Source organism: Xenopus tropicalis, chromosome 8 (assembly GCF_000004195.4).
Source record: "Xenopus tropicalis strain Nigerian chromosome 8, UCB_Xtro_10.0, whole genome shotgun sequence".
Taxonomy (NCBI): Eukaryota; Metazoa; Chordata; class Amphibia; order Anura; family Pipidae; genus Xenopus; species Xenopus tropicalis.
Genome location: NC_030684.2, coordinates 56,126,515 through 56,132,514, shown reverse-complemented (window position 1 = coordinate 56,132,514; position 6,000 = coordinate 56,126,515). Strand labels below are relative to the sequence as shown.

At 39.8% G+C, this 6,000-nt stretch overlaps 1 long non-coding RNA gene across 2 annotated transcripts in view; it reads right to left on the bottom strand.

Annotated features, from left to right (window-relative positions):
- Positions 1-474: 474 nt before the first annotated feature.
- Positions 475-6,000, bottom strand: part of LOC101732163 — a 116,469-nt gene continuing 110,943 nt past the window's right edge. For both annotated transcript variants that reach the window (XR_001171698.3, XR_208915.4), the window contains one exon: positions 475-716. This is a non-coding gene — a long non-coding RNA (uncharacterized LOC101732163). The remainder of the gene's footprint in view (positions 717-6,000) is intronic.

Sequence of the window (6,000 nt, the reverse complement as noted above, 5' to 3'; positions counted from 1 at the left end):
TGTTTAGTACATCTAGTATAAATGAATCTAAAGCAACTGGTTAAGTAATCATTGAAGACGTTTCACTACTCATTCGAGCAGCTTCTTCAGTTCACCTGACTGGTATGGGAAGTCCTCAGCATATGTACTCTTCCACTAAACCAATCACAATGCAATGTACTATGTTTAGTACAAAACCTATTCATTATGCTTGGGTTAAAAAGAGGTGTATACTGTTCATTTAAGGAACCCAAGCTAAGAGTGTATGAGGTAAAGTGGTGTTGATTTCTATTTTGTGTTGAAGCACTTCTACATGAATTCTGGAAAGATGGTTTTCATATTATCTAAAATAACATAATTCCCATTAAAATTACTCTTCCTCATAAAAAAGTCCATGCTAATTGTATACTTTCACTTTAAAAACTTGATTCATATCAAACCAAAGTGTACAAATCAAGTTACATCAAGCAGCAATTTAAATAAAATAGCCCCAAACAAAAGAAACACAACACTTTTATTTATTTATTCTATTCAAAAAATCTTTAGTTATTATTGTGTCAAGATTAAAGAGTAATTAAACACTGTTGCTCAGCCGCACTTTCTTCTGTTGTTCTGTTGTTCTAACATATTATCAAGGGTTAAAACATGCTGGCAGCTGTTGTCCCAAAGCATCAAGGTTGTTTTCTTAAAATGATATTTCTCAGTAAACCTTTTCCACTGTTCTCCAGAGCCAGCAGCTAAATTAAAATGAAAAATAATTATCCAATATTCTTATTCTCCATGTATTCCAATACTTTGTTCTTGCAATTGGAGTTGGCACTGAACAAGCATGTCCTTCCTAGTCAAATCTGATAACAGTGTAATAAAATAAAGCCAAAATCACTTTATATATACAGGTATAGAACCCGTTATCCAGAATGCTCAGGGCCAAGGGTATTCCGGATAAGGGGTTTTTCCATATTTTGGATCTCCATACCTTAAAGGAGAAGGAAAGGCTAGTAAAGAGTTAATCTCAAGCTGCAGGCATACCTTCAGTTGTCTCAAAAGTGCCCTTAAGTCTCACCATACTTCACCTCAGAGCAGGGTAGAGAAGATTCTCATAATGCAACTCTCCTGCACTGACAATAGGACCAGATCCATAGCTTGCACATGTGCATGGTTCCCATGGTGACACAGCCGACAGGAGAGCGAGAAGCGAGTAGCGGTGAGCGGGGGGGGGGGTGGAGGAAGATGCTAAACTCTGCGACATGCTGACATGGTCGCGACAGATGTGAGTAGCGATGAGCTGGGGGGAGGGTGCTAAACTCTGTGACATGCAGACCCGGCAGGTGGGGGGAGCGGGGGGGGCAGGTGCGGGGAGCAGCGGAGGGTTTGTGGCAGGAGCGGGGGGGGGTTGTGGCAGGTGGCAGCTCTGCTAAACTTTGTGACATGCAGTCCCGGCAAGTGGGGGGGGTTGTGGCAGAAGGCAAATGCAAGTTTCAGGCAAACATATGAAAGGAGGGGTTTGTGAGCCCATAAAGACATGCTGGACAAGATGGTGGCGCCGTTCACTGAAACAAGTATGTAGGTTCTAGTATGTGTATCTCTGTAAATCTTTCATCAGGCAAGCCAGAAATATAGCATTTTTACACAGCAATAGTAGTACTATTTAATAGTGTGCTTAATAGATTTTGACTTTCCTTGTCCTTTAAGTCTACTAAAAAATCAGTAAAAAATTAATAAACCCAATAGGATTGTTTTGCATCCAATAAGGATTAATGATATTTTAGTTGGGATCAAATACAAGGTACTGTTTTATTATTACAGAGAAAAAGGAAATCGAGTTGAAAAAAAATCGAAATTATTTGATTAAAATGGAGTCTATGGAAGACAGGCTTTCCATAATTCTGAGCTTTCTGGATAATTAACTGTAATAATAGCAAAATGCAGCATTCTCATTGGTTTTAAACCAACATCCAAAACCAGCGCAGCTCATTTATCTCAGATATCTGGAAGGGTCTCTGATTTTTCACATGGTAACCTTAGTCAAATTCAGATGGATTCACTATAAATTATGCACTATATTCATATAAACAAGTGATTTACAGACATGTTAAAGTTATCTTTCATGAAGAGCAAAATTGCATGCTCTCTCTATTTATTTCCACTTGGAACTGAAAGCAGATCTCATTATAAAACATTACTAGACTAGCGTTTTGAATGTACAATTTACATGCTGAATTTCTTGTGGTCAATGAATGCGTGAACACATACTGTATATAACATATAATTAGATATGTGCAGTGAGGCAAAGGGGGAATCTAATTTGAAGTTAGATACATACTTCTGTATTAGAGAGTTTTACTTCCTATACAAATATCGAACCCCTGTGGTGTTTTAATTATAGCAAGTTGCAAAGAATCATGCTAATCAAACTCTCAGTTCTAAATATATGTAACAATCATGCAATGGAAGCACAATAATATGTTATTCTCTTTTTTCTTTTTTTTTGTAACTTATATTTTTATTTTTTCAATAGCACAAGCAAAGACAGAAAAATACAGAATTGTATGATATAAAGGCACATTAGTTATCATGAGACAATGAACTAGTAAAGCTATTGTTTCAGTAATGAGTCTTAATTGTTTCATCTGCTTTTTCTGTAAAAGGATAACCAGCAGTAAGGTGGATTCAAAGGGAAGGGTGGGAGAAGTTATAACTGTGGGTACAAATAACAGGTGGATGCCTGATACAAGCCAGAATTGGCTGTTAGGTTGTCGGTCATTGGGTAATCCATAAGGGCAGTATGTCTGCAACTGGGGAGGATATAGGCGGGTGGGCGGATAGGCGGGTGGGCGTCCCCTGTGAGGCATGGTTGAGCTAAGTGGCCAAGCCGTTTAGTTCCCAAATGTCCCAAATTTTGAGGTGTTGGGAGGTGTTGTTGTGTAGAGTAGCAATTCCATATTCAAATTTCCTGTTGGAATTTACTCGATTATGTTATTCTCTTTTTAAGCCCCTGTTAAGGCATCTGTGTCAAAATACTTTATGCACAAATACAGGGAAAAAAACTAAGACTTACAAATTAGATTAGATTGCTTGATTTGATCTACAAATGTATAATATAAGAGAATTTTTTTAAACATGGGGAAAAAAGAGAAGCATTGAGCTACAGAAGACCTAGCTGTGACAGTACATTCTGTGGCACAGTGTTTGGGAAAACGCTAGAGGGGAGGCACGTTTCTCCCAGAAAGCTCTGCAAGACCCAACATATAAGAATAACAGTGGGTGTGTATATTCAATCAACTATCACAGGGGCTGTGATTGATGGCTCACCACCTGGGGTAGGGGAGCACCCTGCTGAGGGGAAGCAGGAAGCAAGAAGTATGTGAGGTACTTTCTAATGTAGGGAGTTGTGTGGAAAAACTCTTGGGAAAAATCAAGGCTGTTGTAAACAGATATATTAAATCAGTGCTGTCCAACTCCCCTCTGTGTGGCCCCCCACCTGTCTGGCTGCTTTGATGACTTACCTTTGTGTAAGCTTTAAATGGTATCAGTACTGAGATTAACTGGCCCCCTGCATGGTTCTCACCTCAGATTCAGGCTGTAATCCCTCTGTATTGTTTGAAAATGTAATCCCCTGTGTTTTTCACACCTTTTAATACCTGCATTGTTCTACCCCTGCAGTGTTCACACCTCAGGCTCAGGCTGTAATCACTTCTTCACACCTCAGACATAGGTACTGTAGGCAGAGTATGGCACATACAGCCAGCATAGGGCAGGTAGAGTATGGCACACACAGGTAGCATATGTCAGGGAGGGTATGGCACACACAGGAAGGGTAGTGCAGGCAGAGTATGGCACACACAGTCAGGGTAGGGCAGGCAGAGTATGGCACACACAGGCAGGGTAGGGCAGGCAGAGTATGACACAGAGGCAGCATAGGGAAGGCAGAGTATGGCACACACAGGCAGGGTAGGGCAGGCAGAGTATGGCACACACAGACAGCATAGGACAGGCAGAGTGCTGCCTGTGTGTGCCATACTCTGATTGCCCTATGCTGCTTGTGGGAGGTGAACCTGGCAGGGGTTTGTTGTGGGAGTTTGTTAGCAGTTGGATGGTCCCTAAGGTGTGTAATTATGTACTGGGGGTTGCTCTGCTATCCACAGGGGAGGAGGAGGCATATGGAATTATATATGTATATCTTAATATGACATAATTATTTCACATATGAATGATGGTTGATATCCCCACAGTAAGGACCAAGCATTTGGGATTTTGCTGTGCTACCACCATTGTGATAAAATGGGTGTGGTTTAAAGTGGGTGTGGTTTCAAAAAGGGGAGTGGTCAAAACTGGCTTCCATTAGCGGCCCTCCACCATGTACGCTAGAGAAATTCCGGCCCTCGGCACCGTAGAAGTTGGACAGCACTGTATTAAATAATTACCTTCAGCGGGGCTGAGACTTTGCTGTAAAGAGAAAAACAGTGTGGCCACTTCTGGTTAGTGAAGAAAATTGTGGGCCTAATTTATGATTGCTTGAGCATTTGGGTTCAAGCAATCATAAAGGAAACCCTGCATACTGTAAGTTTTCTAACTCAAGCTGGTAATGATGAATTTTCCTCAAAAGGGCTTTCATAATGAAGAAAATTTTCAGCGGCTTTTGGCAATTTTGAATGGTCACTTTTGCTCCATCTTCAAAATCTATAAATAGAACATGTATTTGCTTTCCTCTATACAACAGCCAAAGTAACCAGGATCACCTTCTAACACATGATAGCCCAAGGAAACTATGCCATCATAGTCATCATTACTGGTCTGGTTTGTATTTCTGTGTCAATCACTTTGTGAGGCTGAGAAAATATGCGCGGACAGCACTGGTGTTTGGCCACTATTTCCTTAACTGAGTAACTAGTTCTTGTTTCATAGGGGTTTGCTAAAATGATAAGATATTGGGGGTCATACAGAGACTACAGACACAAGTGCAAGAGCACTTAAGGGAGCACCCCTTAATACTCATTCAAAGACAACTTTTGCCTGGGTCTGGCTGCACTCTGCACTGGATAAAAAAGCTGTCACAAAGTGCAGAGAATAGCATTAGTGGGTGCAATGCAGCCTTGCCTTACTGCCTGCCATTGACGATTGACAGGCAATTTAAGGCATAGTTGGGGATGAGAGTGGAAGCCTACAAGACTCCACTTCCACCCCTCTTCAATACAGGGCTGTAGGAGGGGAGGATGCAAGTCTATGGGCTATTTTTCAGAGAGCAAAGACCTGCAACAATTTTTTTAAGTGCAGGTCAGGATGCAAAGTGCAGAAAGCATAGAGGGTTGTGACATATATTTCACTCTGAACCCTGCCCTGCACCTGAGAATTTAATGGGCACTGTCTGCCCTACTTTTAATTTAATAAAAGGGTTAAGGGTGGGTAATAAAATGCTTTTATTAAAAGAAAAAAGACGCAAATTAAAACATAGTAATTAAGTTCAGCGTAATGTACTTCACATCTTGTTGACATTCTAATAACATTATACCTTGCAATTTGGTTATTTATTCTCTGCATGGCACAGCCGATACAGTCAGAAACTTCCATATTTATATATGATAGCACAGATTAAATTCACTGCATGTCTGTCAGACATTTAAAAGAATGAAATAGGATTAAATGAAAGAGAGGCATTTGTGTGCTATTTCCATTTAATTGCAGATAATTAAAGAAAAAAGACAAAGAAAAATCAAACTGTATTGTAGGACTCAACACTTCCAAAAAGACCATTTGTTAGAGAGGGAGTGTAACTGGATTTGGTAATTACAAAGCCAACAGCACAGACTTTTAAATAAGCAATTGAATTTATCCTAATGTATTACCTCTGTATTATAAGTTTGATAGAATAGTCATGTAATGACTTTGTAATGTATAAATAAATGATTCTAACATTGTATTAAAATCATCTTCCAGTTGCTATGTTAACTCTTTCTGTTTTCTACAGTTCTATGAAGGCTCATTGTTTGTCTTACACTAGATGTTATACATTGTTTTTCATAT